Source organism: Schistocerca piceifrons, chromosome X, assembly GCF_021461385.2.
Source record: "Schistocerca piceifrons isolate TAMUIC-IGC-003096 chromosome X, iqSchPice1.1, whole genome shotgun sequence".
NCBI lineage: Eukaryota > Metazoa > Arthropoda > Insecta > Orthoptera > Acrididae > Schistocerca > Schistocerca piceifrons.
In genome coordinates, this window is record NC_060149.1 from 365717728 (window position 1) to 365740031 (window position 22304).

Here is a 22304-nt window from a genome sequence, read left to right on the forward strand (position 1 = left end):
CCTCTATCGGTTCTCCCTTCTATTCCAGTCTCGTATTGTTCGTGGAAAGGAGGATTGTCGGTATGCTTCTGTGTGGGCTCTAATCTCTCTGATTTTATCCTCATGGTCTCTTCGCGAGATATAAGTAGGAGAGAGCAATATACTGCTTGACTCTTCGGTGAAGGTATGTTCTCGAAACTTCAACAAAAGCCCGTACCGAGCTACTGAGCGACTCTCCTGCAGAGTCTTCCACTGGAGTTTATCTATCATCTCCGTAACGCTTTCGCGATTACTAAATGATCCTGTAACGAAGCGCGCTGCTCTCCGTTGGATCTTCTCTCTCTCTTCCATCAACCCTATGTGGTTCGGATCCCACACTGCTGAGCAGTATTCAAGCAGTGGGCGAACAAGCGTACTTTCGCTGTGCATAGTCGTCTTGGAATCCGTGGCTCGGTTTCGGTACCCAAAGACCATATTTTTCATTTTGTCTCAGGAATCATCCATGAACATAGTGCTTTCGTAAATCCCTGAAGGTGAAGGTGCACCGTAGTCCACATCTAATGCAAAAAAGAAGTAACCGATTTGCTCCATATCCCTAAGCTGGAGGAAGTGTGTGTTATTCAAACTTTGGTCCTGTGCTGTAGGATAGTCACAATAACACGGCGGTCGTTCTGTTGGGTACACAATGTCCCTAGCCCGAGGGCTACCCAAAACACTTCACCCTATCTTACAATTACAAATAGAATCCGAGGTATGAGCCCCAGCGCTGCGTTTTGAAACATTGATAGCGCACGCTGTCCCAGGCGTACCTAACTTTTGAAATTGTCTGTCTGCTGTCAGTCGTTGCGCAATAGCTAATGCGCACTGTGGACTGTTAGCACATGTCAAGTTAATTCCTTCCCCACGCGTGGAACTGTGTTTCCTTCATCAATCCGACATGTGAAGTTTTGTTCGGTAACGTCGTTAGAAGGAAAGTGCTAATTGGATGTAGTAGTGCAGGTCTTGATAGAGGGTGGTGGTAGCTGAAGATCTGTGACAGTTCCTTATTGGGAGTTTGGATGCTTTCATCATGCAGGGCAAGGCTCACGGCGGTGTCGCTCGACAGTCGCTAATACGTATGATAAACAAGGAACGTAACCCGCGCGTTGCGCAGTCCTGCGTACCCAGGCGCACCGCCGGCTGTGGGGCCAGTTTTTACAGTCTCCCCTCTCCCTCCCTCCTTTCCTCCTCCCCCTAACATTTTTACTTGTATTTCTCCTCTTTGGTCTGTCGTGACAACTGACTGGGCTGGATCACACAGCTTGTATTATGGCCCTGGAGCTGGTTGCACCACGACAGTCCCAGTAGCAGACCAGTAGTAATGTCGATGACAGCAGTGAGCAGATAGAGGCAGTTTCAAGAACGTCTGGCGAAATGCAAGTAGGTTCGAGAAGAAGATTTCACTATGAAGAAACGAATGTCGATAAGGCTGTTGTCACAGCGTCGAACGCGCTGCCAAGTAACCTGAACTAAATCAGCTGGCCCGAGCGTGACGCTTCGGGTTTCCCATTCTTAGTTAAGCTCCTCGATGTCACTCAGATGAGTGCTGAAACGATACTTACGCCGAGCAACTTCAGATTCTTTCGATCCAACTTACGCCGAGCAACTTCAGATTCTTTCGATCCACTCATACTAAAACATGTAACAAGTTCGTTGGAGTGGCCATTTTCTGCAGCAGCTATATGAACTGTCACGTTGAGTCTTTCGTCGGTTCTTGGTAGTTCAACATTATTATAAATGAAAAGGGCTAGTTTGCTTTTGTTCTACAGTATTATTTTTATTGTGTTAACCGCTTTTCGGCTTCCAAGGCCATCTTCAGACATTTTACTGACTTGTAAGCCGAAAATCGATTAACACAAAAAATAATAGTGTATAACAAAAGCGAACTAGCGCTTTCATTTATATGAACTTTCGTTTATGAGCAAAATGCCATTCTCGTGCTGCGGTATTGGTATATTCAGAGATGCGTTTTGCATTTCATGCGAAAGGCATATTCAGTATGATTTTTTTACCTGTATTAATCTTAGCCGGCCGTTGCGGCCGAGCGGTTCTAGGCGCTTCACTCCAGAACCGCGCTGCTGCTACGGTCGTAGGTTCGAATCTTGCCTCGGGCATGGATGTGTGTGATGTCCTTAGGTTGGTTAGGTTTAAGTAGTTTAAGTCTAGGGGGCTAATGACCTCAGGTGTTAAGTCCCGAAGTGCTCAGAGCCATTTGAACCGATTTTTTAATCGTAGATTTAAAATGGTTCACGTCTTATTTGTATAAATGATAATTTGACGCATACTGACACTGGAAGCTTTCGTATTCGTGCTGTTTCAGAGCTTGTTCTGTCCATACTATGTGGTAGGAAGACTTCGCTGATGATGGGCTAATCATTTAAAATGGTTGTCTTTTGATGGCATCTCCACAACTATTGTTCATTATTGGAATGTATAGAACAAGGCGACGGAGGGAGAGGGAACAACATATTTGTCAGAGAGACTTTTTGTTACGATAGTAGTTCAGTGAACTTAAAGGATAGGAGGGGAGGGAGTTGTAGAAATGTGGAGCTGTCACTGCTTTAAGTGAGCAGGGACGGTGGGTGTTTCGAGAAATGTAATGAGGGTAAAGATCATTTGAAGGGATCCAGGGGGCAGTGAGGGGAAAGAATATTTTGATCACCACCACTGGAGATTTTGTGCTATTTATTTCTGTCAACGTAAAAAGTGAGTTCTCACGTGCATTAGTTATTTAAAAGTTTCTGCTTTGGTTGGGTGTAGTTGAAAAGTTCCTTATAAAGTGGTGTGTGGTTTTTTTCATTCTTACGATTTTCATGTCTTCCCATCTAGTGGTCGGCTTGTGATTATCTTCTCCAAGGTTTTCTGCAAATGTAGAGGGTTTCGTCCTATATTTCCAGGTTCTCACGTTTCTATTTCTTGGCCCCACATACTTCGTGCCACGTGTGTTCTATTGTAACAGGTACATTATTGCTTTCTACAACATTTGTTCCTCTCTTTAGGTATAAAGTTTTCAGGATTGAACTGTTATAGTCGCTATTTTTATACCTCGTCTAATTAAAATGTGATTTAGTTAGTTTAAATAATTAAGACATGAATTGTTAAAATCTGTGATTCATAGATGGAAAAAAACCCTTGTCTCTTAGTCCAGAGCACAGTTCAATGTGCCTTCCACAGTAAAGATGAAATAAGTCTGGGAAAAATACTAATACTGCAGCAAGAAGAAAAAGCCATTTTTTATAAACGAATTTAAAACAAACATGGAACAGTTCACAATGGTTCCGGCCTGGATCTCGAAATCAGGTCTTGGTAAGACTATTGAAGAACCATTTCTTGTCTTGCAGGATTACTAACTAAGCAAGGTATGTAAAGACATTTCTGCAGAGTTCGGTAGGAACGACGAGGTAATTACTGAAGCTTTGAATAGGCCCGTGATGTGTTCGAAGGGGGAGAGGTGGGAGGGAGGGGGCTCTTCAGAGATGCTCGTTCCCCACGAAAGCAAAGGTCCCGATTAGTCGTGGTTAGCACACAGAATTAAACCTCGTTTTACTACAGCGTACACCTCGCTGCGGACTGACAGATTTAGTCTTGAGTACTGTCTGTTATCGATTTTCCTGTACACGCTATATTAGACTATAAAAGTAACGGCAACATTTAATGCAGATGACTGACAAGTCTTTAACGAAATGTTAAACTAACCGTTATTTGCCTTCAATTATGTTACTGTTTTACTGCCATGTTTTTATTGCCGCTCACCTTAATGTGTACAAAGTATTCCACGTCTTACCTAGCCGAATTTTTTTCTGTGTGTCCGCCATTGCACTTCGAAAGGTTTTCATCTGTTTATTGTTTCATTAAAGCGCGAAGCTGGAGACGACAGCTCTCTTTAGTATTATATACTGATTTAAAAATCACACGGCGCAATGCGTGAAAGAAGAAAACTTCTCACAGCACGATTTCCGCGGTACCTTTTTCTTATGGATAGATAGGATAACAAGGGACTCGAGGAAGGATTCACTTTTGTAGTGGTGGCACGCAAGAAATTCCATGCTTAATTTGGGGCTGCTTCCGACAAGACGAATGGAGCAGGGTTCACCTGTATGTGAACCTAGTCGCCAAGCTGCGTCGCGGTTTGCAGTCTCACTGCCAGTCAGACCGACGCATGAATCATCTATCTTCGATTGAGGCGGCGCTTCTCAGAATGTAACTCGTCAAGGAGTTTGAGTGTCAGTGTGTATATTAGCCACCGTTCTTCCTGCGATAGGTTTTTTGTATTTGATAGGAAGTGCTTGTTTCAGTAATAGGTTACTCCAGCACAGGTATTTACCTGTAAGGAACAGTCAAATGAAAACCAGACAGAGGGAAGAAATGTAACCTGTTTATTTTAAAAGTAATCGCCACAACTGTCAATACATTCATCCCACTGAGAGACAAGGCGGTTAATCCCTTCACGGAAAATGTTTGCGATTGCTTAAGGAAGCAGCTTTGTGCAATTATTTTAATCGGAACGAGGGACCGATGACCCTGCAGTTTGGTCCTTCCTCCCCCCCCCCACCCTCTCTGTTTTAAACAAACAAACCCAAATCCTGTATCATTTCAGTGAGTCGCTCTCCCCTATTTCTCTATAATACAAAACGTGCTACCCTCCTCTGAACTTTATCAATGTACTCCGTTAATACTTTTATATGGTAAGCGTCCCACACCGCGCAGCAATCCTCAAAGACAGGACGAGCAAGTGTAGTGTAGGCAATCTCTTTAGTAGATCTGTTGCATCTTCTAAATGTTCTATCAATAAATTGCAGTCTTTGGTTCGCCTTCGCCACAACTTTTTCTAAGAGTCCTTTCCAATTTAACTGTTTGTAATTGTAAATCCTAGATATTTAGATTTGACTGATTTATCATTTAACCGAAGTTACACGGATTCCTTTTAGCACACATGTCGATGACCTCAACTTTCCGTTATTTAGGGTCAATGCCAATTTTCGCACCATAAAGATATCTTTTGTAAGTCATTTTGCAGTTTGTTTCGATCTTCTCATGACGTTACTCGACGATAAACCACACCATCATCTGCAAACAACCTAAGATGACGACTCAGATTGTCTCCTAAATCGTTTATATAGGTAAGGAACAGCAGAGGACCTACATTACTTTGGCGAACGCCAGAAATCGTTCTTTTACTTAATGACTTCTGTCTCTTACTACGAACTGTGATCTCTGACAGGAAGTCACGAATCCAGTCGCATAACTGAGACTGTATTCTATAAATATGCAATTTGGTTGCAAGCTGCTTGTGAGGTACAGTGTCAAAAGCCTTCTCGAAATCTAGAAATGCGGAATCGGTTTGAAATCTCTTGCCCATAGCACTCAACACTTCGTCTGAGTAAAGAGCTAGTTGTGTTTAACAAGAATTGTATTTTCTAAATCCGTGTTGACTGTATGTCAATAGAGTGAACATTATGAAGTACCTTGAAGAGAACGAACACACTATGAAAATACTGCTGCATATCGACGTTAATGCATCAAACCAGTCTCAGGACTGAAGACGACGACAACAACAACATCGACGTTAATGATGTGGGCCCGTAATGTAGTGGATTATTCGTATTGGCTTTCTTGAATATTGATGTGACCTGTGCAACTTTCCAGTCTTCGTGTGGGGATCTTTCGTCGAGCGAGCGGTTGTGTATGATTAAGTATGGAGCTATTGCATCAGCATGCTCTGAAAGGAAATTAATTGGTATACAGATCGGGCCGAAAGAATTGCTTTTATTATGTGATTTAAGTTGCTTCACTACTCTGAGCATATCTCCTCCTCCTCCGTGTCTCTATTGGGTCGGCATTGTTGTATGGGATGAGGCAATCTTAGTGACAGTTGGCGGCAGAATGCCCTTCCCTACGCCGCCCCTTTACCCCTGTCATCCGGGACGGTACCATCTGGAGTCTGGAGTAAATCTCATGTTCGAGTGAGGACGTTTCCTAAATTTTGTCTAGCCTATATCTCAGGCGGAACGTGGATACCAGCCCGGCGTTAACCTAGTTGGAGGTGGGAAACCGCGTAAAAACACATCCACTCTGGCCGACTTACCAGCCCGACTCGTTGATCCAGGGCTGTCTTGCCTCCCCCAATTACGTAAGTGGCAGGTTAATGCGCTCGGCTCTCCGGACGAGTTTTAGGTTCAAATGGCTCCGAGCACTATGGGACTTCACATCGGAGGTCATCAGTCCCCTAGAACTTAGAACTATTTAAACCTAACTAACCTAAGGACATCACACACATCCAAGCCAGAGGCAGGATTCGAATCTGAGACCGTAGCGGTCGCGCGGTTCCAGACTGAATGAGTTTTAGGGCATAATACCTTATCATAAAGATTCACGTATTAAGTCACTAGCACAACTGCTTGAAGAAACAGCAGATTAATTAGTTGATTGATTGGAGGAAACTCAAGAGAGTTTTGAAGAACGTATGATTGTAAGACACTAGAGACACTAAAACTCAAAATAGAGACAATGCCAAACGTACAGCTACCTCAGGGGAGCAGTGTCAAGAGACGGAGATAAAGGCAGGCTTCAGACCGGGAGGGAGTAATCGGCAGGTTTGTTCGCCACAGTGCTGGATGAAATAAGTGAAGTGTGGAGAATAACAATCAAGGAAATGAACATACCAGACGCACCTTGGCGATCAGACCACCACTAGGACACATTTGGATTGTCTACGTGTTGCAGACAGAAAGTTCACTAATAGGAGATGGGAAAAATAGTTTGTCAGTTTGAATAAAACAACAAGTATAGTATATCTTAGAACATTTCTGAACATACTAAAGGTGGAAACACCGCACGGGAACGTGAACGAATTTAAATCGGTGAGTGAATATGTAGCGGGGAGAAAGAAAAGCAGTGAGCTGATACGAATGGATGTAGAAGATAACGATTTGTTTGATGAATTATGAAGTGGACAATAAAAACAATATAGAAATTTGTGACAACGAGAAACTACACAACAATGATGCACATGGTTGTAAGACCGGCTGAGATGAAAAAGCTTCGAAGAGAGGGCGTTGAGCAATTAGAGTAAGGAGTTTAATGACAAAAGAGTTGTGCTAGCCTCAGCGGAAGATACCTAACATGGCGAAAGTATCAGCAAAAATCATATTGAAAATACTGGCTGGTCTTGTGATGAGGGTGGAAACAGATAGGATGACCAAAGTGGTCTGGGAGACAGCCCGCAGAAAGAAAGAAAGAAAGAAAGAAGGCAGAAGCCATGTGGAATATGATAAACACCGTGACAACTGGAGTATGATGTCATTCGAGATGGAAAGAAAGATAGTCGGGAAATATATACGCCCCAGCCTTTATGAAAGTAAAACTCTTCAAGGTGAAGGCTGGTTTATACGCCACAGATCTTTACTGGGCTAACTCTATTGGAAGTAATATGCCCTCGGTTTCCTCTGACCATTGAACCGAGCCAGTTACTTACGTGGGAACTTGCTGTTTAGCGTGGAGTGCGAACGACGGTATAGATTAGCATTTTTCACAAATATCATTGAGTTGAAAGAACCGATAAGTGAGCCTAGGACGGCCTGAAGCTCGAACCTCTGATCCTTTTAGTTGTTGTCAACGTAACCACACCCAACCTTTATATCCGACATCGACTTACATACGGGATATTTCACCTATAGCGGAGAAACAAGAAGAGACTGAAGATTTCAGAACCAGCATAGAAAGATACCAATGATGTTTGGAGGCGAGGAGGAGGAGAAATCCGAAACCACGAACGGCAGTCCATTGTTTAGAGACTGCAACGAAAGAATAAAACATTTCAGTCAGCAAATTTTATTCTGAAATTGATTACCGTATCAGCGTATAATGACAGTGTTGACTTGAGGTACGAAGAAGTTGAATAAATTACCGTTGACAGTTGCCCTGGAAACTTAGTACCAGACTCGTTAAGTTATCTGTGTCATTCATTTACAGATGGAACTGGGAACATATTAGGAAAGCTACAACCTGCAAGCGTTATATCGAGTGCTACTCGTTGTAACGGCAATATCATGACGCGTTCGTCAGCTACGTTTCTTAGAGGTGCACAAGACACTCTGAAGAACTGTCAGCGGACGGCGTTTGCAGCCAGGTCTGTCTGGTCGAAGTAGCGATTAGAAACCCTGTATATCAGATAGCTTGTGAAGGAGAGCAGGTTACAAAAATATTGGTTTATCAGAAACTTACAGGGACATTTTTAAGCTGATACATGCCTTACTTTTCAAACTTTTTCGGCAGTAAGTATTGCTCTTTAATTCCAGTTTGCAATTTCTTGCTTAACTGGTTAAGTAAATATTACTTCCACAGTTTACAGACAATCGTCTCATCTCATTATCTTTAACATTACCCTTTCAAACAAAACATTTCTACTGATTTCTTACCGAGCGAGGTGGCGCAGTGGTTAGACACTGGACTCGCATTCGGGAGGACGACGGTTCAATCCCGCGTCCGGCCATCCTGATTTAGGTTTTCCGTGATTTCGCTAAATCACTCCAGGAAAATGCCGGGATGGTTCCTCTGAAAGGGCACGGCCAACTTCCTTCCCCATCCTTCCCTAATCCGACGAGACCGATGACCACGCTGTCTGGTCTCCTTCCCCAACCAACCAACCACTGATTTCTTTTAGCAGGTCCGCAAAATTGACTAAAATATTGTCTCGTAAAGAAGTTACCCTTCCGGGCGAGACAGAGGAGACTGTGACATTTCCTGCCTTTGCAAATGCTAGTGTACTTACAAATACTGAAACTGCTTAAAAAGATACTGACGTCACTTCTATCCATTACGTTCAAACATAGGCTTCATTCTCAACAGCATTTTTCAACACAGAGGCTCTCGGTCGAGCTCCTGAACACCCTGCGCCTCAGTCTATGGATGGCGAAAAGTTTTTTTGTTTTTTAATTGCGGCGTTGATGTTAATTGTGACGTTTTCCTTGTTTCAGGGGCGATGGCAGCGAGGGACCCATCAGCGCGTAAAGTGCGCAGATAGCCACGCATAAAGGTACGAATCGAGGCTTGACTACATTCTCCTTTGGAACCTGTTCGTCATAACACGTTAGTGCCCTACTGTTTTCCGATCTTCAGCTGTATGCTTACTCCGTGACAAGAGGTTCGCAACACTAACTCAGTGGACTGGAGGAACAGTTTCTTACTGTCGTTTTTTAGCTACGCCGGCTGGTAAAACCGGCAGAGCTCCTGCGCAGCTTGCAGCACAAGTCTGGTTTCTCTAGTGTTACAACTAAGAGTAGTACACGGCATTTTACATTGGAGCATACATGCACGTCTGTAGTAAACTGCCACAGAGCTGAAAGATTTTAACGAGTCTTCTCGCAGTGTAAAGACACAGTTGAAGATCAAAAGTAAATGCACTAATACGCCACAGCAATTAGTTCTGTAGATACACGAACAGTCCTGTCTTTCCTGTATCTAGATAATCACAGTGCTATGCAGGAAATTTACATTATTTTGATGTGTCGTACGTTTTGTGTTAGTACATTCTTGTGCACTGATGAACACTGTCGTGAATAGTAATAACAGATTATGGAATCCAATATTAAAGATCCACAGTGTCAAGAGTGTATCGAAGATACGAAAGTTTGGGGACATTTACGAATCTCAGCGCAGATAAAAGTTAGTTCTTAAATTTTGGTAGCACAAGAGCATATTCTGCTTCCATAAACAAACATTCCGCTTAAAAATCTACCTAAAGTTTGAAACATATTCCATTTCTTATTGTGCTTGAGCGAATTTAACACCAGTTCAGACGTAGAACTGAAGAAATCGACAAATTCAGTCACGTGGACCAGTGAGACCTAATACACACCACTACACTGAAGTGACAAGTCATGGGATACCGACATACACATATACTGATGGCGATAGTATCACATACACAAGACAAAAAGGGCAGTGCATCGGAGGAACTGTCCTTCATACTCAGGTGATTGGCGTGGAAAGATTTCCGACGTAAATACGGTCGCAAGACGAGAATTAACACTGAAAGCGGAATGGTAGTTGGAGCTACCTGCGTGGGATATTCCATTACGGAAATAGTTAGGGAATTCAATATCCACAGTGTCAATAATGTATCCACGATACTAAATTTCAGGCATTTCTTCTCACCACAGGCAACGCAGTGGCTGACGGTCTTCACATAACGACCGAGTTTGAGTAGAGCTGTCAGTGCTATCAGACAAACAACACTACTTGAAATAACCGCAGAAATCAATGTGAGACGTACGAAGAACATATCCGTTGGGACAGGACGGCGAAATACGGCGTTAATGGGCTATGGCAGCAGACGACCGATGCGAGTGCCATTACTAAAAGCGCGACATCGATTGCAGCGCCTCTCCTGAGCTCATGACTATATCTTTTGGACCCTAGAAGATGGAAAACCGTGGTCTGCTCAGAAGAGTCTAGATTTCAGTCGGTAAGAACTGATGGCGTTAGTGTGTGGCGCTGGACCCACGAGGCCGTGGACCCAAGTTGTCAAGAAGCCACTGCGCAAGCTGGTGGTGGCTCCATAATAGTGTGGGCTGTGTTTACACGAAAATGACGATCTTCTGGTCCAGCTGAACCGCTCATTGACTGGAAGTGGTTACGTGCGGCTACTTATGGACTATTTGCAGCGATTCATTGGCTTCATTTTCCCAAACAACGATGGAATTATTATGGTTGACAGTGCGTCAGGTCACCAGGCCAGTAATTGTTCACAACTGGTTTGAAGAACGTTCTCGACAATTCGAACGAGTGATTTGGCCTCCCACGTCGCCCGACACGAATCCCATGGAACATGTAAGAGACATAATCAAGAGGTGAGTTCGTGCACAAAATCTTGCACCGGCAACACTTTCTGAGATATGGACGGCTGTACAAGCAGCATGGCTCAGTATTTCCGTAGTGGACTTCCAAAGACGTGTTGAACCCATGCCACGTAGAGTTGCTGCACTACGCCGGGAAAAACGAGGTATCCCACGACTTTTGTCACCTACCTGTATTAATAATGGTTCCCGTACATCGATGGTTTAATGTAGCTACTTCCATTACTGCTGTTGACACATAGCTATCCACGTCAACCTGAATGTGGGCTTAAACATCTTTATGCTTTGAGGCATGGTCTTATAGGATGGGTGTTACGCGCTTGCAAGTTTAATGCAAGATACGATTAAAAGAAGATGAGGAATGAAGATACCTCATGCAACGAACGAGATAATTATTTCCCGTATTGGGAGCCTGAAGTTGCATACGCCAGTGTGTAGTATCTTTTATTCGGAAAGCATTGTAGCATGTCAGCGTTTTCTGACGCTGTAGTTCCTCTGCTTTAAGCAGAGGTCAGAGTTCACCGAAGTTGAAGTATAACTCATTAACCTAAAGCCTATTGTGTTCATCCACTTTATACAATCGCTAAACAGTGAATAACATTTTGTGTGTATAGAGCCCCAGGCATATCACCTCCATTCAAATTAAGATTAATCAAGGATAGACTGTATTGTATATGGGGACACTCTTGATACTGCTTTAAAATTGGTCTCTCAGAGTATTTCCGGAGGTATTAACATTGCACACCCCCTTAAAATGTTCATCTCTACCTGTTGCCACGAAGGGAATCCACGGAGTCCATTACGGCGGGACAAATCTGAGTCGCCATAGTTCTTCTGGGTTGCTTCTTTGTCACCCTATAATCAACAGTGTGTGCTGAGCTGTGGTCTGCAGACGGTTCTGCACGAGCTGACACAGCTTCAGCAATAATGAAGTCGAGCCTTTAAGATTTTCGTCGCCTTTCTGCGTCCCTGTCACGCTTTGACAAATGACTCATGTGAGTTTCAAATCTATTTACTGTCGCCCTTATGTCGGTTTCACTAATGTTCGTGGAAAGCTCATTGGCAGTCAGATAAAGGACATCCTTATCTCGATTTCTGAAGTTTTTATTTCAACCCTTCAAGCTTTAAACGAAGAAGAATACTATTGAACGTGTCAATCAGATAGCATTCTCTCGTCCCTTCTTAATTCAGAAGAATCTTGAGTGATGATGTCAAGATTGTAAGATTCTGGGGAAGGAAGAGCCGTAAGCTGTAGCTCCACGCAAGTCGTTTGGGGCACGCCACGTGCACGCAAGAGTGAAAGCTGAAGAGAGCTGACGGTTCCGCTACTCGCTAACATAATGTACAAACTAAATTTCTTGGCGAGGACGCAAGGGATAAAGAGCTACGCGTACCTATGTCTTGCGACAGCATTACTGTTTAGAGAAAGGAATATGGTACTGCGGAGACCGCATCACTAAACCCAATTCTATGGTTGAAAATGGCACTGAGGCGGTTGTTACAGTATTGGTACCTATTTGGTTTCCCACGATCACTGTTAGCAGAGATGCGCAACTGTTGACAGTTGGAGGCTCTTACTGAAGGTTTGTGGACGATTGGCTCTCGATATGTGACTCCACAGGGCAACCATCATCAACCTTCCAATAAAGAACCACCTTCTTTGACAGTGTACTGAAACCACCCCCGTCCTTTTCCCTCCTTCCCTTTTTTTAATCTCTAGTCCCCCATTGTAACAGACCACAGAGATAGAGATCAGCGTGGACACGCAAACATCGCCTCTAGAGCCTGGAAAAAGGTGTTCTATCGGCCGCGGTACCTGGTTTAAAGCAGTAATACCAGGATACGGTTTCTTCGAAAAACACGTGAACCCTTGTTCGTACAACTTGCCAAAAGGGCAGCATTCAGGCATTGTTAGTCTCAAGTGGCGGATGTTTACGTGGGATAAAATAGTGCCCTTGATGAGCCCAACCCGCCGTCATGTCTGAGTGGCGAATGATACAGGAAGCTGTCGTCCGGTCGTGAGAATAAATTTTTTTCACCCACATCATCCCCTCAGAGAACTGGTTCCAGCATCTGTCAGGAAGGCTTGTCATTTTCAGCCAGGTGTCCGGATACTTTTGATCCCATAGCGTATTTATAACTGCCAAATAATAATGAAATTCATTCTTAGTTCTTATTTTCTCATTGTGCAAACAGTTGTCATTAAATATTTACGTTCTTATTTACGTTCTTATTTACGTTCTTATTTACGTTCTTATTTACGTTCTTATTTACGTTCTTATTTACGTTCTTATTTACGTTCTTATTTACGTTCTTATTTACGTTCTTATTTACGTTCTTATTTACGTTCTTATTTACGTTCTTATTTACGTTCTTATTTACGTTCTTATTTACGTTCTTATTTACGTTCTTATTTACGTTCTTATTTACGTTCTTATTTACGTTCTTATTTACGTTCTTATTTATGCTCACACTTTTTATGTGCCGAAATAACATAAAATCCAAATATATCTTTACGTTCAAATGTTTGGTCTCTTGTGGGACAATAATAGTGGTAAACATATCAAAGCCTAGGGCAGTCTTCGCAGTGTGTAACAAATCAAAGCAAGCAATGAAATAGAGATTACGAGAATGTTGTCCTTTAGGCCAGTCTTAAACAGTCCGTTTCACAAGTAATACGGACGTACCTGATCCACTCGCGACGTGTTTGGTGGCTGATTTACACGACGGCGAGTGCCGCGCACCCACTACGAGCAGTCGATTTTGAGCAGAAAGCAGGGCTACCAACCGTCCAGTGTTGTAAGGAATTTCCTGTATTTTAGAGTTCAAAACTATCCCCTATGAGCCTTGCACGAAATACTAAAATGCCGCGTTTAATTATTTTTCGCTAATTTGTGTTATTCGTGTAACTCATTTGCCGAAATTGTATCAACGTTGGGCCTATATGTTGCTGATTGATATTTTTGTGTGAATGTCTTAAAATACGTATATCGGTATCACTGTCTAGTACATCACATCATTTATTATTAGACAGTGCATTTGTTTTCATTTGTCTAAGTCAATAGTGAAAGTAACTAAAGTCTATGTATATATAAACAATGCTCTGCAGTTTGAAAACTTTAGACAACAGAGAACGCCGGCCGCAGTGGCCGAGCGGTTCTAGGCGCTACAGTCTGGAACCGCGCGACTGATACGGTCGCAGGTTCGAATCCTGCCTCGGGCATGGATGTGTGTGATGTCCTTAGGTTAGTTAGGTTTAAGCAGTTCTAAGTTCTAGGGGACTGATGACCTCAGAAGTTTAGTCCCATAGCGCTCAGAGCCCATTGAACAACAGAGAACGATGCTTTATTTAAATGAGTCAATACTTACTGCAATTCCGGCAATTACCTGTAGTCAGCAGACATACGCGGTTGACACTGGAAATTGTTTGTTTACGAATACACTTAACATCGAAGTAATGACGTCTGATTCATCCCCTAAGCAATATAAACGGCCATGTTTAAGAAGGACGGGAAAAGAAATACCCAGTGCATGTAAATAATACTTCGTTCAAGACGACATGCCTAAGCTGTAAAAGAGGCATAATTGCGCACGAGAGAAAGCGATTTGAAACAACATTCATCCACATATCTGCACAAAAATGCATTGAGGCAACATAGTTCTCGTAAAAAGAGTAATAATCAAAGTTATTTTGCTATTTACATTAATTTAGTGTAATTTTCCTAGCTACTATATTGTGCATGTTCTTCCCTTCATAAAGCAAGTTCTAGGGGTAAACGTTTAGAATTACCATTGGTGTCCTTTTTATGGGCGTTGTAGAAGTTCGAAACCCTACCAATAAGTCGCTTGCGGGAGGACCCTGAAGACAGTATGTTGGTATTCGGATGTCGGGTGTTCTCATCAGCGCCCAAGCATCCTGACTAGGTTTTCGTCATTTCCCTGAATCTTCATTCAGTGTGCCAATCGGCCTTGTCGTCCTGACCAACCTCCCAAATACTAACGACGTCGTTATTAAATGGGCGTCGTCTTTACTCGGACTTTTTCCCCCGTCTGCAACGAGAAACGCTCCTACTATCTCTGCTTTGCATTTCCAGCGTTAGTCGGCTTAATGAGACACTATGTATACACAATTATGCGTGGCAAGCGGAGCGCGATGTGCGCTTAATAAATCGGGGCGGCCCGTGTGGGCGGCGGCGCCGATCGGCGCAGCGCTGCGCGCGGTCGACGACCCCGCCAAGGGCAGGCACAGCCTCCTCCGGCGTCTGCAGCGCCGCAAAAAGACGGCAATGGCGCTGCCCGGTCGGCCACTGGCTGTCCACATCGAAAACGTGTCGGCGTCTCAATTCGTAGATTGGGTGCGCCGCCTATGTTGTAAAAGTGTAACTAAAACAGAGGCGGGATGGTGCGCTCGCCTATTACGTCTGTATCTGTACTATGCGAATCGCTATAAAGTGTGTAACAGATGATACTTCAGTTTTTTAATTCGTTGTGCCCACGTAAGGAGCACACTCGAACTTAAAACTTTTCTCTTCTTTTCCTCCCAACATTTCTTCACTGTTTGTTTCTACGTTCTTCAGCCCATCCTGAATTTTGTCGGGTAGAGTCGGCCGTGGTGGCGCAAGCGGTTCTAGGCGCTTCTGTCCGTAACCGCGTGACTGCTACGGTCGCAGGTTCGAATCCTGCCTCGGGCATGGATGTGTTTGATGTCCTTAGGTTAGTTAGGTTTAAGTAGTTCTAAGTTCTAGGGGAGTGATGACCACAGATGTTAAGTCCCATAGTGCTCAGAGCCATTTGAACCATTTTGTCGGGTAGACTTCACAGAAAATTTGTGTTCATGAATTAGGGTTTCGAATTTCTTTTCGTCTTGAATGATTTAGCCACTGGCTATGGTTTTCGATAGATAAGGCTAAGGTTAGAATTTTCATTATGGACCTATTGTCCGTTCTACAAAGCTGACCGTAAAACTATAATCACCGTTTCCTGATGGTATCTGATTTTAGCTGTAATCTGTAGATCTTCTGTGATTCCTTTCTCTTCCAAATTCGAGTTTTGGTTACAGTTTTTCTGTGAATTTTTGTCTTTCAATACTTTTTAATGGGACCTGCCTCCAATTATCATAGTCTCTGTTCTGTAAAGAGCATTTTTTAAACACATGTTTCAAAGTCGTAATTTCCCTTTTTTGATGATGATGAGTTATGCTATAGATTCTTTTTGATTTATGTTCCATGCGACACTGTATTATCTTAATAGTTTCTCCCACGTGCTTGAATTTGTTCGCTTCAGAGATTTTTCCTGAATATGGTAAGCATGGTATGATAAAATTGATAGTTGAAATTAGATCTGGTCGCTCCCCATACTGTGCGTCTGCCAAAAGGGATTCTGAAGCTCAGTTTTTGTGCTGTTTCATAGTTTCTGCACGGATTAGCTTGCTTTTTGTTTGTTAATGGAGAATATTGAAATGTAATCAATAAATGCTACATAATGAAGGTGAATTTTCTTTTGGCGACTTCTGTAGGTGTTTGTACCGTTAGTTTAATTACTTTTCCCCGAACTAAACTTACAGTGACTGTGATAACTATCCCTTTGTCTGACACCTTTTCTGATTTCGGACGTTGCATTCACGGGTGGAGCATCGGAAGGAAAACTGCTTGTGCGCCTCTGTGCGAGTTGTTGTTTGCGTATTTTGTCTGAAAGATCTGTACACAATCAATACGTAGGCCGAAGATGATTTGTTGTTCCATGACACACAGTTCTTGCAGTTTAGTACAAAGCTCGCGCGATATGTACGACATCTTCTTTTAGGTATTTGCCAGTTAAGATTTCTCAAAAAAGTTCTTTAACCACACAAACAAGACTCTGAAAGTATAATGTTCTCTTGGGTATGCTGCAAGTTTTTCACTTTTTAAGACAACATTCCGCAGCATACCTACACGATAGTGGTACATCATCCTCGGCAAAATGAGAGCTTACAAACCTTCAATGGAAAAGTTTTTCGATGCAGTCTCTTTTTGTAGAATGACTGCTGTTTTCCAGTATCGTACCAAGAAATAAGTGCCAGTTGATTTACCAGCAGTTGAGCCTATGAAGGCGTTCCACTTAATCTCCACGCTTCGTGGCTCCCAATGAGTTGTAAGACACAACTGATTTCAACTGTACTTTACAATCTTGTAGTCAAAGATACCACGCTATTGTGTTTCGTTAAGTGTGTATCTTGCATTTCTCTACATTAAGCCTTAATTGTCAGTCCTTACACTAGACATATATTTTTTCGATGTCTGATTGGATCCAGAATGAGATTTTCACTCGGGCAGCGGAGTGTGCGCTTATATGAAACTTCCTGGCAGATCAAAACTGTGTGCCGGACCGAGACTCGAACTCGGGACCTATGCCTTTCGCGGGCAAGTGCTCTACCTTCTGAGCTACCCAAGCACGACTCACGCCCCGTCCTCACAGCTTTACTTCCGCCAGTACCTCGTCTCGTACCTTCCAAACTTTACAGGCTTAGCCACAGCCAGGGGGATGTTTCCAGAATAAGATTTTCACTCTGCAATCCGTAAAGTTGGAAGGTAGGAGACGAGGCACTGACGGAAGTAAAGCTGTGAGGACGGGGCGTGAGTCGTGCTTGGGTAGTTCAGATGGTAGAGCACTTGCCCGCGAAAGGCAAAGGTCCCGAGTTCGAGTCTCGGTCCGGCACACAGTTTTGATCTGCCAGGAAGTTCCATGTCCGATTGGATATTTGTAAAATCATCATGGGATAGAATTTCCTCATAGGCAATCTGCGAAAAGTCGGATATTGCAAGTTGCACTATAGTATAACAAACTAAGACTTACAAAGATTTACGATTCCTTTTTTTCTCTTATGGTTAATTAAAGTGAGTTTTGGAGAATGACAGCGTTGTCTGGTAGGCTCACTTAGCAAAATAGCGTAGTGGTAGGCTACTGGCCGCTCAATTGGGAGGACGGTGTTCAGTTCCCAGCGCTACTATGCACATTTGGATTTTTAGTTGTTTCACTAAACCGCAAATGCTCCGATGGTGTCACTGAGAAAGACACAGCCGACATCCTCCCCCTGTCGGAGCTTTTGTTCCATCTCTGTTGGATGTTAAAATCCTAATCTCTTTCTTCACCACTCACTGTCACGACAGGTGTCATCACGTCTCCGTGGCAGGTTATCTGCGAGAACGTGACACCAGCAGCGTACTTATCCCGCCAATTTGTGAACGACCCACACGAACGGCGAGCTGTGAGGGTAAAATTGCCCATCAACTTCTTCTACTCTCGCGACGTGGGTACGTGCGCTGTCTTTAAGTGTGTGGCGCTATGGAATGGGAGAGGTGAGGTGAGCGAACATAATGCTTTATCTGAAACAATGTAAACGTTGTTACAGCTTTTCAGGTCCTCCACCCTCAGATTTTTACAAATCAGTGAAAAATCAAGGTGCTGAAAATAGCCGAATTGTAAGCTACATAACACGGTACAAATAAGCACAGGAGCATAGGAGCATAGTTCCGGACATACGATTTATTCAGATGTGACTTTCATGAAGCAAATAAAATGGATGTGGTAGTTGGTATAGTTTGCTTACGCCACACAGCAATACAGCACAAACAATAATCCACGATGGTGTTAATGATAGTGTCTTTGTAGTCCATAAGAATCGGATGATGTTATTCTTGTGAAGCTTCTCTCAACTCGACTACACCCCTGGCAAAATTCTACAAGCAACAAAACATACGCTAAATTTTTTGTGTGTTGTTTGAGGCTTTCCCGACGTTATAACTGCTTAAAAGGCACAGTCGCACTTGAACAGGCACGTAGAAATATTTTTCAGCGAAGACTATACCATCTGACACTACGCTCGTGAGCCCTTCAAGCAGCTTCTATACGATTCAAATCAGAAAATGGAGATGACATCTCCATACGCCGAGTAGATTACTGTGGAAGATACTCGTTGACGATATGTATGCTTCGTGGTCGAACGTTGTCTTACAGGATGAAATCACCTACTTCAGAGGAAAAAGGACGTGAAATATCAAGGATATCATGTTTGTAGACAAGTTGTAACGTGGCTATCCGTGCCTGAACCTTCTGAACACCGTGCCTGTGTGTAAATTATTGCTACAGTCAGCGAATAGATGGCGCGACAGGAATCGATAAACTTGTTCGCAACAACTAGCGTCCTACTACTTACAGGTTGGTATCTTCAAATTACAAATGACTCTAGTGGACTGCATCACACCTGTTGTGCGTGTAGTAGTTCTGTGTTGCACTGTTCTTTGAAGAATGTATTACACAGTTTCGAACACGTAAAGTAGATGACCATCACAAAGGTTGCAGGAAGTGAATCCCCTGCCACAGATACATGTAAGTAGGTGGTGTGGCAGAGCAATAATCCTACAATAGAATCAACGGCTGCAATACACGGAATAAAATAACAATAATTTAATATAAGGATATATATCACAAAATAGATAATCAACTTTAGCTTTGTGAGAAGCTTGGCACTGACGAACCTGATCTAACCCAAACACAGTAGATTATTTCCGACTAAAGTTCGGAGCGTTTAAGTTCAAGTTCGGTCTCTCAAATAGTAAACGCGTTATCCATCACGCAAGGAATGTTAGATAATCTGCATAACTGTATGACGACTAGACTGGTCGCCACTACAGATAACTTGTAGGCATCTGGTGACTTTTGCGTATTTGGCTGCTATAGTGTGTTGGCCGAGTGTTAGCGTGCAGTTGCTTGAATCTTATACTCGACGTATGAATGTCCTCAAGTAAACTATTTGGTGGATGCATCAAATAGTTTCGGGTTTCAGCGCACTGTCGAGGCAGACGTAACTATTGGCCGAAGCATGGCCTATTTGAAAGTCCTAGAGCGGAAGCACAAACTGGTGAGGTGACTGCCTATACCGTGTACGAGGCGCCACTCTGTTACTGCCTGGTTTATGGCGCAGATAAGGCTATGTACCGCGTCTGGCGGAGAGACAGCATAAACTCCATCCAGTTGTTCTTTATTCATTGTCGTTTCAATGAGCTCTCTCGTCATCTACACAAATTAATATATTGGAAATTGTTGCAAAACGCACGTGTGTCCAGAAAGAAAAGTTTCTGCCTAATAGTTGTCGGAGCTTGCATTGAAGCTTTATTTTTATTTTTTATGTGCTTCTCATTCTCAACCCCATAGGGCCCTTTGAAGAGCCGGGTTCTTATCAGGAGGCGTGGGAGTAGAGCAGAACGTGTCCCAGTTCAGAAAATGTGGGAGGAGATTTCCAGTTGTAGCACTTACACATGTGAAAACCAAGGGAAACTTCCCGGGAACCTTGATCGAAACCTTGATCGGAACCGGGATGTACACGGTGATTCACAAAAACGTTTACAAACTGACATGACACACAGGAGACACAACTAGGATCAGTAATCGGATAGGAACCGGGGGTCACAAACGCCACGAGAGGGGGCTAAAGTGCCTTAAGGGCGGGCGTCGTCAGACACTTATTAATTGGACTGTACGTTCTCCCGGATTGACTAGATAGTCGCACGTATCTCGTATTGCTGCGAGAGGTTCTGCTGGACTGGCTGAATGATGTTCTCATGCCTATTCGTCGCCGCATTAGAGTTCAGCACGACGGAATCCCCGTGCATTTCAGCAGACAAGTGAGACCACCTCCGCAGCCAACCTCTCCCGGCCGCTGGATTGGTCGCAGTGGGCCAGTCTCATGGTCACCACGATCACGCGATCTGCCCCCGAGAAATTTTTTTCCTGTGGAGGTATTTGAAGGACCTTATGTATGAAACACCTGTTGCATCGCCGGAGGACCTATTGGACAGGATTGTTGCTGCAGCAGGCTGTCTTCGAGACAGCGTCGATGTCAGGAGTGTCTCGATGCATCTGGAACAAACTTTGAACATTTCCAGTAGTGAGCGTCCATTTGCAGCATGTGACTAAATAACTGGAACCTCATTTAGTAGCCCCGGATGGCCTTTGCTATCTCCGGTTCCTATGTGATTACTAATCCTTGTTGTATGCCCGATGTGCCATGTCAGTACGTAAACGTTTTTTCCAGTCTCCCTGTATAGTACTAAGGAACTGTCCCGATACAGACTACCTGTTGCAGGATGACTATCTAATGCCTTCCAGAGGCAACAAAAGTTCGATTTTTAATTTTTCGTGTAATTATTGACTGAATTTAAAAATTGAAAATGCTGTCACAATTAAGTGGTATTACCTTATTTTAAAAGTTTTAACATCATAAGAAAAGTATTACGGTTAGAAACTATTTGAGGCGGCTTAACTGACTGTGCACAAATACCCAGATTTTATTCATCCAGTATTTGAGAATGAGAGCTCGTAGCGACTTGCAACACAATTTCAAACCTTTACGAAACTTTCTCTGCTTGAAATCCCCACGAAATGATAAGCGAAACAAAAAATTCGCTTACTACATTTCGTTGTTCATACAGTAAAACGGCAGCATCTGGCATGACGTTATAATTTATTTCTGCTTTACTTCTAACTATATTCGCTACACAGCATGCAGACAGTATCCACGTATACCACTGAATGTGTCTGCAAAATTCTATAATCTTGTGACCCACATTTCAGGAGATACGACGCCATAAACATTGGTATGCGTTATAACTTAGCTTGTACTTAGAAAGGAGCGTAAATTACGCAGACTATATTAAGGGGGGATGTAACGTGTAAGGCAAAAGAGCTGTATTTTAACGGAAAAATATAATAAAATATGCAGGATTAATATTTTACCAGAAACTTGAATTTTTTATTTTCTGTTTTATAAAAATCCACAACTCAAATTCTAAACAGTGACAAGACCACTGAACTACACTTATTAATTTATGGTACGAATTGTATGATTAACAGAGTTTTTAATTTTACACATCCAAAATTAACTTTTTTCTACAATCATCTAAAAATCAGAATCTAATTGTAGGATCTCGTATTTTTTTAGTCCCAGGAGACAGCCGTACGTTACGAACAGTTCCTGAAGATTTCATAGCATTAGCGCATATACTTCTTGAGGCAAGGCTTCTAATGACGAAAAAAAAGGAAAAGAGAGGAAATGAGGTTCAAAGATTTTCTTCTCATAATTCTACATGTAATATACTTACCTCAAGTTTAAAATCCTCCTTACTTATACTCCTCATGCTCCAGGCTTCGCTTCTCTCCACTTAGAATCTGCCTAGCCTATATTTGCAGGTAAGACACTGACCTGTTAGCTTACTTGACCTTGTTCCTTCGATGGTGTAAAATGCTTTTGTTGTAAACACACCAAGATCTGTACCAACTTCAGCACTTCACTTCTGCCATTATCTCCGTTATTGTGACCTAAAACTGCATCATAGACACCATTTTGAGTACTTCATGTCCACAGAATGTCCTTTTTGAGCATCTAATGCAAATTAA

At 42.9% G+C, this 22304-nt stretch overlaps 1 protein-coding gene across 1 annotated transcript in view; it reads left to right on the forward strand.

The window, feature by feature from the left end:
- LOC124721457 overlaps positions 1-22304 on the forward strand; it is a 251326-nt gene that overhangs the window by 166784 nt on the left and 62238 nt on the right. The window contains exon 2 of the mRNA XM_047246443.1: positions 8994-9052. The gene's annotated coding sequence lies outside the window, so the exon portion shown is untranslated. The remainder of the gene's footprint in view (positions 1-8993; positions 9053-22304) is intronic.